Raw genomic sequence first — 13,124 nt, 5'->3', positions numbered from 1 at the left:
AGATGGCCTGTTCAGATTAGTCTTGCATAGTTAGTGAGATAAAGAATGGTTTTTGAATAGTAAAGAATTGTGATTTCAATTATGATTTATGTATAATTGATTTTGTTGGAATTACCTTAAATGTTTGGTTGTGATTTGATAAATTGAATTTCGTGATCAAAGTCATTTCATACAAATGATTTATGTTATTGGTAATGAATAATTTGATTTTTGGAATTTGATGAGTATCCTGATTTCCAAATTATTTGCTGTAATTTTGCTAAGGTATATTGTACTATGTTTTAAGTTATAGTTGTGCACCACTGAGTTCACCACTCAGTGATAGCTTTGTATGTTGTCGCAGGTGAAAAGAGCATAGAGCAGTTGAGTAAGCTTCTTTGAAGACACATTCAGATCAGCTCCAAGTATATCATAGGTATACCCATGTATATAGGTTTTGATGTATGCATGTAATAATATGTATGTAAATTATTTGAGCAGTTGTATAAAAAGTCTTGTAAAATATTTTGGTGTGTAATTAAATGTAAATTATTGTAATGTAAATTTGAGATTTCACTTACCTGTATAGTTTTGTAATATTAATTTTTGAGTCTTGTAATCAATGAAATGTTTCTTTTATGATGAGGTTGGTTTGAAAATAAATTAATTTGATTATTGAGATTGAATTGTGAGATAAAATGAAGTTTATTGGAGTTGTATTTGAGAAATCATATTGGAAGTGTTTTGAAGAACTAATTCATTAGGTATACTACAGGATCATGTTACATCTTACGGAGGATTAGGGTGTGGCACCAATCTATCCAATCTAACACACGTGTCTAGGCAATACATGGGCGCATAAGTACCATTAAACATTAATGTGTATTACAATATCATTATTTAATTATAAGTTCAATTACAATTGATTCTGTTCCTAGTGGTTACAATTGATTCTGTTCCTAGTGGGAATATAGATTTTTAATTCAAAATTATATATAATTATTGCATTTCTTATAATTTTTACATTCAGTATATCATCATAATGATCACAATTCACATCAATTGTTCTGAAGTACCATTGTACTCAAAGTATTGTTCCTTTCTCCATTAATAAGAACTAATGTCTTATTCACACATTTTGAATTTAACACTTGTTGTCATCAATTGCCAATCTTAATTCAATACTCATTATATATTATTTCAAATTTTCAAATTTCATGGCCAATGTTTACTATTCCATTGGACCAAGCTACAGTGGGAAATTGACAAATTCTCTTCATCAAGTTATTCTTATTGTGTCTTCTTTAATTTCCTTTTTGAATCACTTCATTTGGAGTTGTATAACTTAAGTTATGGTTAAATAACCATAACTAGGTCAATTCTAATTTTTGGTTTCCTTGATAGATAGATTTTGTATGGAACTTTGCCAATTTATTTGAGTAGGTTGCTGCCATATTTAAGTCTAGTATTCTTCATAGGATATGTTGCCTTATATCTTATGGTCACTCAAAATTTTTTATTGTAATTTTTCATGTCTTGTAGAATTAATTATAGTCACATTATTGGACTGGACTCAAATTGTCCTATATTCACATGATTCTCAATTATGTCAGTAGCTTTGACCTATAATTTAAGCTTCTTACATTCATAATTTGAGAAGGGTGTCTAAAACAAAGTTAAAGGTTTGTTTCTTAGCTTTCCAGAATGGTATGGCTTATTTCAATTGAAGTTCTCTAGTGGAAGATATGCTTAAAAGAATATTCTGGATTCCTTAGTCACTTATGCATTTTCTAGATTTTTGTGCATCAAAAAAAGAATATTCTGGATTCCTTAGTCACTTATGCATTTTCTAGATTTTTGTGCATCAACTTGATCAAGCTAATTGACCTATTTCTCTTAGTTTCTGGGTTTTGGTCCAAATACCAATTTTATAGGTCTATGTCTTATTAAAATTTTGGCACTGATTTCATATCATTTGGAGTTCTATAGACCAAGATATGGTCTTTTTATCAAAGCTGGACAGGTTGCATATGTATAGCAAAATCTGGATAATTTTGGTACTGGACAGTTTTGGTAACCCAACTTGGGCAAGTAATTTGACTTGGTTAATGGCATTTCTGGGCTTTGTATCCTTCACAAAAGTTGTAGCCCTATGTCTAAGCTTTCCAATGGTATAAAATTCAGGTCATTTGGACTTGTCTACAGTGAGATATGACCAAATGAAGGAACACTGTTTATTTGGTCATTTTCTGGGTTTACAATTTTAGTAGTCCAGATTAGGTTAATTTTTAGGTCACTTTTTAGGCAGAATTTTGGCATGAATTCCACATGAAAATTGGTTCATTATAGGTCTAGTTTTACCTCCAATTGGCCTCATACCAATTGGAGTCACACAAGCTCAGTTATGACTCAAAATGTATACTGCCCTCAACAAAACTCAACCTGCACAAACATTACACTTCTAATATTCATTTCTCCATCTCCCAAACTACAATTCTGCATCCATGGCACTTCTAATTTCATCAATTCATCTCAATTCAATCAAATTTCCAACAATACATCAATTCTCTAATAATCAATTCAACATCCTAATTCAATTGATCAAGGTCAATAATACATATTCCATAAATTTCCTAATACATGTAACTTTAATTATTTATCCAACAACATCACTAATCTCTATTGAGATGTATGAAATAAATCACACTCCCATGCTTCTCAAGGCTGCCCAAAATTCAACAATTACACAAGCCTTGCCAAATTCAAGCAATTACACACAAAGTCTCCAAATTAAAATCAAAACCCTAACTCAATTTGTCAACTTCAAACTTACAATGCAATTAATTTCTAAAATATATAATTACTTTAATCCACATCACAAATCATCACTTACATACATGAATTAACCAAATTCTCACGGAAATCAAGGCTGCCCAAAATGAGGCAATTAAATAAGTCTTCAATAATTGTTTCAAACCCTAATTCAAATTAGTCAACCTCAAACTTACTCATACCATTAAATTCTAATACATGTAACTACTTAATCAATCTCACTAATCATCAATTACATGTAAACATCAAACAATTTCCCATAATTTCCATGCTGCCGAATTGGGAGTTTTCAATTACTCATCAAATTCTTCCAATTTCTTAGCATATTAACTCAAATAAACCTCCATTCAACTTTTAATGAAGCAAGAAAGAAAAATTATGCACTAACCTTTTTGTCCCTTTTCATGAGCTTATTAAAACCTTGAAATTTCTTTTTTTTTTTCTTGCTGCCTATATACGTCCCATGAGGTAAGGATAAGTTCTTGTGAAGTAATCTCATGATTTAGGTTGAAGATGAAAGGAGTTTGAAGCTTTACATGGAGAGCTCTCATGGAGGATTTTGGGAGAGCCATTCGGCCATGGTTAGAAGGTTGAAGAAGATGGAATAGTTAGTGGAAAATTTTGCCCACTTATGCTTATTTATACCCCCACTAATGATTAATAAATTATTATAATAATATTTGTAATTATTCCCCCATACTTTCTTTAATTACACTACACATATGATTTCTTATTTTTATGGGGTTTTCAAATTTTAATACCACTTATTTTTAATGGAAATTTAGTCAAAAGTCAACTCTAGGTGTCAAATGACTAAAATGCCCCTCTTCGGGTCATATTCTAACTTTTTTGGTAATACCGATTTAATCCCTCATCCGCCGGTTCCTTTAATTTTCGTTTTCGTCTGTACCGATTCACTAAATTTTCTTTAACATTTTTAATGTCAATTATACTTTAGTAGACCTTTAATTATGTCCCGAAATTATTTCTCGAGGTTCCTCGTGGTCCTAGGGTCGTCAACTGTTTAGGTAGTGACTTCCCAGTGTGGTCACCCATCGCTACGATTCTGACTCATTTAACCTAGTTGCATTTCCTTTCTTTTATTTTCTCTTATTTTTTCTTGTATTTTCTTATCATGTATTTCATCATTTTATGTCTCCTCATTATCATTTAAGTGTAGTTCCAGACATCCTAGCTGTCCGAACAGACATTAGTCATCGAAACAGTAGAACGTACAGACTACCTACGGTGAGGGTGTTACACTTAACTTCATACCTGATCTCCTAAACAGGCCACAAACCATCCACATTATCTCCTCCATCAACTCTTTTCAAATTAATCTACATGGCAAGCTCTTCCAACAAGTCTTCCAGTGCTCCTAATTACCTAATTCCCCCACCTGAAAATTTTCCTCTTGGATGTCACCCATCCATGACCTGGTCACAAATCCAAGCCCATGCAATAAAACAATCTATTTCATTTCCAGAATTTAATCAATGTTCTTAGAGGCATTAAAGAGTCCACCTCCATATTTTTTCCTAAAGCACCATTCCTTACTTGTTTTGCACTAAGTTCATACTTAAGGAGATCGGGTTCTTATAATGTATGACAGTTCTATATGCCGTAAAATTTTACATACCTATCATTGGTCTTTATGACTTTCTCAACAATGGTGATAATCAAAGGTTCTTGTTATAGCGCTTCTTAGAATGGTTTTGCCTTATCTCCTCTTGGAGATGTAATATGCACAAGATTATTGAAATCAATGGAGTATGGGAAATGCCTCTGCATAGGCAATGAAAGTCCACTCTCTGTTCAGGAACCCTAAAGAAATCCTTTGGTCTCAAAACTCTCAGTATGAATGGAAAACTTATGAAGGCACTATCACCAATCACTAACAAAATGGCAGACATAAGAACTGAGTTAAACATCCACCTTTGTGATAAACAATTATTAGCCCAAAGAAAAAATGATCAACTATACCTCTCTTGGACCCAAGCAATAAGAGGTTGCACGTACCAAGATTACTGAAGTATGGCTACTCCCTGAGCCAGATTCTAGTTTGACATTTGATCTTAAATCCTCTAGTCCTGACTACACTCATCCACTCTGGCAAGATTCCCAAGATCTTATGGATGTGGAACAATAAGAAGCCATCCAAAATGTTGTCGCTCTAAATCCTGAAAATATATTAATTATCGCCATTTTTTTTATCAACTATATTAATTATATATAATTATTTAAATAAAAAATTTATTTAAAATTTATAAGTTATTTTTTATATTAATTATCGCAAAAAAAAAAAACTTTATTGTGTGGCATTCTGGTTCCAATTTGGAGTGAATGTAGATAGGCTGAGCATAATTGAATTTAAATCAAAAAAATCAACCAAACCAAACTGAATAAGAAATTTGATTCTGTTTATTATGTGATTTGATTCAGTTCGATTCTAATTTTTTTTAAAAAAAATCAATTTAATCGGTTTGGTTTGGTTTCTAGAGAAAAAAATCAAAAAAAACCAAACCAAACCGATATAAATACAAGTTAAAAGAAGAATAGATATATTTGGCATTTGTAGCTCAATGGTAAAAAAAACTCTTTTAATTGCTACATGTTGTGTGTTCAATTCTAAGTGCTACTAATATTTTGTTTTCCTATTTATAACTTTAACTCCTAATTAAATCTTAGTCATTCATTTTAACTTGACCTTAGCCGTTGAACTCATCATATAAATATATAACTTACTCTCAAAACCCTAGCCTCCCTTCTTGTACTTTGCGTATTATTCCCAAAAGAGTTTCTATTCCCATCTGCTTCTCCTCTTTAAGAAGTTGAAATCGAGCCAAACACACTCCTTCTCCTCTTTAAGAAGTTGAAATCGAGCCAAACACACGAGCCTACCACATGATTCTACTTCTCTGCATATTATTGCCTTTGGTTCTTCAGCAAATTTCTCGTCGTCATACTTCTCAAGTTGAATGATATTTTGTTTCCCTTCTCTCTACCTCATCATTCCTTCCATGGTAGCCGCCATTGGTTCTTCAATTTCCATGTAGGCTCATCCTAGTAATTTACAAGGACCTTCAATCATCTAGGTTGCCTCCTTGATTACGAATTCTTTGTGTAGCTCTTGATTCTCACCATATTCTTTTTTTTTTTTTTTTTGGGTTTGTATTCACAGTTTTTTTTTTTTTTTGGGTTTGTATGGTGATTTACCATATGGGTATTGAATTTAAAATCTTGTGGCTATTTTATTGATTTATTGATTGATTCAAGTTTCAATTCAATCTGTAATTTTTTATTGATATACTCATTCTATATATGGGTATTGATTTCTTTTTTTTTTTTTGAGTTTTGTATTGAAATAATGAGTATTTGTTTCCTTGATCGTATGGATTTCCTTTTTTTCTTCAAAATTTGGTTGAAGCAAGCTTGAAATTTGAAAGAGCTCGAAACTGAATTATTAAACCGAACAGAATTGAATATTTCAATTTGATTCAGTTTGGCTCTTTTATTGAAATTGGTTCGGTTCGATTCATGCAAATTCATAAAATTCAGTTTTTGATTTTTTTAGAACCGACCAAATGCCCAGCCCTAAACGTAGATAGTAGCACTCCAATTGGCAGTTTTTTATTTTATTTTTTTTGTTTTTACCACTTAACGTATAGACAATAATAATAATAATAATAATAATAATAATAATAATAATAATAATAATAATAATAATAATAATAAATCAAATCTTTTAACCCCAATTAAGTAGCTAACTAAAGGGTAAAAATAGACTATAGGGCAGAGGATACAAATCCCTAACCCCTTTCTTCCTTCAATTTGTTGCTACTAGAGACTCCTATTCCTATCGATCATTGACTGTTGAAGCATTTTTTGTATTTCACTTTCTTCCTTCAAATAGGTGCCAAGAACTAGCTATAGATTGTTCACTGCGTTTTACTTTATTCCTTCTAATTGGCCATGTCAAAGCCAATATTTAGAGTGTTTCTGTGAATTATCGACTGCTAGAAGCTCCATTGTTGAAGCCAAGAACCAGACTTTACAGAAGCTAAAGTAGAAGCTCGATTGGTCGTCTGCTAGTTCAAAGTTATAGCTGATTCGAGTTTATATCAGTGTTGCAAGCAAATTGGGCAAGCTTTGGGCACATTCTGTTGAACGAGGGGTAAAAGGAAAGTTCATGATATACAGAGAATAAAAGCTAAAATACTCATTAGACATCAGTGATATTATACGTTGATCATACATTTTGAATTGGATACTAATGGTGACTATGGGGAGTGGGCAAGTGACAAAGTTAATAAGTACAAGAAGACCATAGCTCATTGTTGCTACAGAGAAAGAATCTCCAACTTTTAGAGAATGAGGGATTTGTTTCTAAGGTTACTGTTTTTAGGGATTTTAGGGATTTGAGATTTAAATTACAATTTTTTAAAAATATTTTAATTAAGTCAAGTTAGCTAACTAATTTAACTTTAGTCAAATGCATTTAACTTTAGTTACCCTATGTATTAAATGAGATCCACTAAAAAAATAAAAAATGTCAGCCCACATAGGATGGAGCATATTTCCTCCAATGCAATTTCAATTTTAGGTAAAATTTTTGTGTATTTTAAAATTTTGGCTAATTGTGCTTAGAACAAAATGATCGGATAAAATTACTAAAACACTATAAAGTTTATTTATTTATTTATTTTTATCAATATGCTTAAATTTTATTAATTTGGTCAATGAATTATTATGTAAATAAAATATAGCATATATTTTTTTTATAAAGTTATAATTTGCCACCGTATAATTTAAAATTAAATTATATTTCTTAAGTGATAATTAAATTAGTGTGATTGACATTAAAAAAAATTAATATGATTGAATCATTTTCTTATAATATTAATTGAAGATATAATATACAAATAAGATTGAATAAAAAAAATTATATTTATTAAATTTTAGTCATAATATAAATTATATTAACTATTTAAATATAAAGTTTAAATTAAGGAATTATTTTATTAATAAAATAAAATTTTTGGGACTTAATTATTTTGGATTGAAGAAATAATTAAAGGTATTTTAGTTATTTTTACTATAATTAATGATAAATTAAATGAAAATTATGTGAATAGCAAGTTAGTAGTGTAATGTTACATGACATGAAGGATGTGCTAGTAGAAGTTAATCACAGGTTAGAACTCCTGAAATAATAGAGCTAGTAATCAAGTTAAAACTAATAAATAAAAATAAGATTGAAGTTGGATGGGATGGATATCTTCAAAGGAAGAGGCACAAGGGTGAAAAAAGGCAATGTTGAGGACAGATAAGATGGACAGGTAAGTATTATGCTATAAGTTCAAAACTTGAGACAAAGATGAAAATGGAAATATTGTAACGCCCTCACCGTAGATAGTCCATATGTTATACTGTTTTGACGACTAACGTCTATCCGGATAGTCAAAATGCCTGGAACTACACTTAAATGATAGTGAAGAGACATAAAATGATGGAATAAATAATAAAAAAATACAAGAAAAACTAAGGAAAAATAAAAGAGATGAAATGTAACTAGGTTAAACGAGCCAAAACTGTAGTAATGGGCGATCATACCAGGAAGTCACTGCGTAGACAGTTGACTACCCTAAGACTGCGGGAAATCCTAGGAAATAATTTTCAGAACATAAATAAAGGTTTACTGATGAACAAATGATATTGAAAATATCAAAGAAAATTTAGTAAATTGGTAAAGACGAAAATGAAAATTAAAGGAACCATCGGATCAGGAATTAAATAGGTATTACCGAAAAAGTTGGACTATAAACGAAGAGGGACATTTTGGTCAATTGATATATAAAGTTGACTTTTGACCTAAATGTCCATTAAAATAAGTGATATTAAAATTTTGAAAATCCCATGAAAAATGAAATTACATGTGTAATGTAAATAAAGTAAATATGGGAGGTATAATTAGAAATAACAAAACTTTAATATAACAATAATTAAATTATATTTAGTGGAGGTATAAATAGCCAAAAGAAGACAAACTCCACCACTTCAGCTTCATATTCTTCACCACTTCATAACCATTGTCGAATTTCCATCTCTTAAATTCTCCCATGGAAGCTCTCACATGCAAGCTTAAATCCCATTATTTTTCCACATGAAACCACAAGATCACTTCACAAAAACTTGTCCTTACCTCTTGGGAAGACTATACACAGCAAAAGGAAGGAGAGATTTCAAGGTTTTAACAAGCTCAAGAAAAGGTTAGTGCTTAATCTCTTCACATTTCTTCTTTAATTTATGATTTAAGGTTGAAATGAGTTGTTATGAAGTGAAATTTGAAGAAATGGATGAGGAATGGTGACCCCTCATTTCGGCAGCCAAGAAAAGCATATGAGATTGTTTAATTTTTACATGTAAATTGATGATTAGTGAAGTTCATTAAGCTAATTACATGTATTAGCAATTGGTGTCATGTGTATGTTTGAGGTTGGTACTTTGAAGTAGGGTTTTGAATGAATATTAATGGTTTGTGCAAATATTCAATTCGGCAGCCTTGAGGTACCTAGGAGATTATTAATTTCATATATGTAAATGTTAATTAATGGTATTGATGAATGAAAGAGTTAAATGTTGAGGAATGAAGCTTGAGGTACTAGAAAATTTAATGGAATGTGTATTGTTGACTTTGTCAATTTGAATTAGGATTTTGAATTGATTATTGGAGACTTGGTTGGTGTTGTTGGAAATTGATTGTATTGAAATGAATTGGTGATATTAGAATTGCCTTGAATGCCAAAATTGTAGTTTAGGAGTTGGAGAATGAAAATTAGAAGTGTAATGTTTGTTTAGGTTGAGTTTTGTTGAGGGCAGTATACATTTTGAGCCATAACTGACCTTGTGTGATCCCAATTGGTATGAGCCAATTGGAGGTGAAAATTAACCCCAAACACTCCAATTTCCATGAAGAAGTCATGCCATAATTCTACCTAAAAAATGACCTAAAATTTTGGCTAATCCGGATTTCCAAAATGTAAACCCAGAATTTTGATCAAATAAACAGTATTCATTCATTTGGCTATAACTCACTCTACACAGGTCCAAATGACCTGAAATTTATACCATTAGAAAGCTTAGATATAGGGCTACAACTTTTGTGAAGATCACAAAGCCTAGAAATGCCATTAACTAAGTCAAATTGTTTGCCCAAGTTGGGGTACCAAAACTGTCCAGTATAAAAAAAGCCTAGAATTGCCTTTGTCTAGGCAAATTGACCAGTTTTAGTAAAAAGATCATAACTTGGTCCATAGAACTCCAAATTTCCTGAAACCAGTGCCAAAATTTTAATAAGACATAGGCCTACAAGATTGATATTTTGACCAAAACCTAGAAATTAAGAGAATAAGGTCAATTGGCTAGGTTAAGCTAGTGTATAAAATCTGGAAATTTACATAAGTGACCATTGAATCCATAATAGTCTTTTAAGCATATCTTCCACTAGAAATCTTCAGTTGAAATGAGCCATACCATTCTGAAAACCTAAGAAGTAAGGCTTTAACTTTGTTCCAAACACCTACCTCAAATTATGAATGTAAAAAGCTTAAATTTCAGGTCAAAACTACTGACCTAAAAGGAAATCATCATGTTAGTATAGGACATTTGAGTCGAAGCTAATAATGTGGCTATAAGTAAATCTACATGACTTGAAAAAGTGCAACTACAAATTCTGAGTGACCATAAGACATAGGGCAACGTATCCAATGAAGAACACTAGGCCTAAATATTACTACAAGCTATCCAAATAAATTAGTTAAATTTAATACCAAAACTATCTAGTAAGGAAATTAGAATTTAGAATTGACCTAGTTATGGTTATTTGACCATAACTTGAGTTATACAAATCCAAAAGACATGATTCAAAAAGGAAAATAAAGACAAGACATAGAGGAACAACTTCCATTGAGGAAGTGTGGCCAAACAGTAGTTACAAATTGCTCAATTTGATATGCAAAGACAAAACAGTAAAGCTGAACCTAAAGAAAGATTCTTAAAATAAATTATTGACTTATCCCCAATAAGTCACTACATGCTAAATTACATGAAATAGGTATGTGGGTCCCACTTTTCCCACTTTCCCATTACAAGGTGACGTGAAATTATTTGATACATAAAATGTAAATTACCTAAATGGTTTGCAAAACACATAAATTATATGAAAATACACTTGGAACCTATGTTTCCATCATATATGAAATAACAATACTATAAATATGTATAGTACATGACATAAAATAATGAGAGTGATAAATATATAAGTTATATAAATATGTACTTGGGACTATTCCCATTATAAATGACATGAATATGTGATTAGGACTGATGTTCCCATTATAATGACATGAAAATGGTATCAGAGCAAAGTAAGGACAGCGATACGTAACGCCTACAATTCCTAGGAGCTCTCATGCGTGAACTATGGTGAAGCGTGGCTCTTTGCCCAGGGGCTTGCAGGGACGGCGATACGTAACGCTTACAAGTGCTCTGATAGGTACCCTTATTTGCCACCAAAGACAGTGAATTATGGTATCAGATGCCATTGTGCATAATCATATTTCTGGCTTTAACAGCTTGCCCGCTGGACTTGTGCCTGACATGATAGATGCCATTGTGCATAATTGTATTTATGACTTGATGCCTACCTACTGGCCTTGTGCCTGACAGACAGTTATATACAGAATATTATATGCCTGCCCACTGGCCTTATGCCTGACATGACAGATGTATACAAGATAGACATATAATTGTCTAACCCTTATACTCCTGTGTATCTAGCATTATAGTCTGTTATAGGTTACTTGGGCACAAATACACTAATATGGCATGAAATATACTGATATGATATGAAATATACTGATATGACATGAAATACAATGATATGACATGAAATACACTGATATGACATGAAATACACTGATATAACATGAAAGACACTAAAGTGATTTTAAAGACTCTGACATGAGTTTAAAAAGACAGAGAATGAAATAATTACACAAAAAAGATACTGCTAATTAATTTATCCCCAAAGTGTAGTAAAATATGCAAGTGACCTAGAATTGCAAAAGTTTATATAGAATTAGTATTTATAATTATTTAGTTGAATTTTCTTTAAGATTATGTACCACTAAGCAATTTGCTTAGTGCGTTGGATTTTCCATCGTGTAAGTACTGGAGATCAGACACCGCAACTGCCATAGCAGCATCCGTCATAGTAGTACTCTGATTACAGTTATCCAGATCTATTACAGTCTAGAGTCCAGAGTCACCTCATCAGTTATAATATTTTAGTAGGGCCCATTATAGACTAGTATTTTGGTTCATGTAATTATAGTTGATGATGTAATAAATTATATTGATATTTTTGAGACTGTAAAATAAGCTTATGAACTTTTGTGTATAATTTCCATATGAATGAATGAATGAAAAATATTATTTTCTTGAAATTGAATAAACAGATATGATATGATATGTTATATAACAAAATGAATAGAACATATATGATATGAAATTATTTTTGATAGGTAACTATTGGAACCCGCCAGATGCCAATAAAACAAAGGAGGCTCTGCCCGAGTTTCTATAGAGGTAAATTGTGATAAAAAAAAATATTACCACATATTTTCTACAAAGTTTAAAAATTAACAATGGACACGACAGGATAAGATAGAGTGCTCCGGCATCGAATGTAGCACACTTTGCTCTGCTACATCATAGACGGGTGAGGGGTGTTACAAATACAGAAGTTTGGAGATGGCATCAATACTAGTAGTAACAAGAAAAGAGGTAGCAAATAAGACCTAAGGAACAAATAAAAGTTCGAGAAGAATAGGTTATTTAAGATGAATAGGAGTTAGTACAAGAACCTCGTTAGTGGCACGAAGTTAGAAGTTTGCAATACCATGGAATTGAGAGTACATGGGCTTTAATCATGGAGAAAGTCTTACTAAAGCTTTAATGGGCTATAGAACCAACAGTGATCTCGAGTAAAGTACATGCAAAAATAGTTATTTCAGAAGAGCACTTCATGTGACATTTCAAATCAAGGAGTATGAGTCACATCTATGCGCATCAGAGATTGATAATATAAAGGAATAAAGACTAGAATTGCGGGATACCACATCTGAGAGCAGTGGAAGTATAGTGGGTGCCAGAAATGGTAGGAAAAAGATCATTGAGTAGTAAGATGTGATAACTTCATTTTAGAGGGAGGATGTTGGTTGACTTGCTACAGCAGAGGCAAATAGTAGCAA

Source organism: Hevea brasiliensis, chromosome 16, assembly GCF_030052815.1.
Source record: "Hevea brasiliensis isolate MT/VB/25A 57/8 chromosome 16, ASM3005281v1, whole genome shotgun sequence".
Taxonomy (NCBI): Eukaryota; Viridiplantae; Streptophyta; class Magnoliopsida; order Malpighiales; family Euphorbiaceae; genus Hevea; species Hevea brasiliensis.
This window is presented reverse-complemented; position numbering follows the sequence as displayed.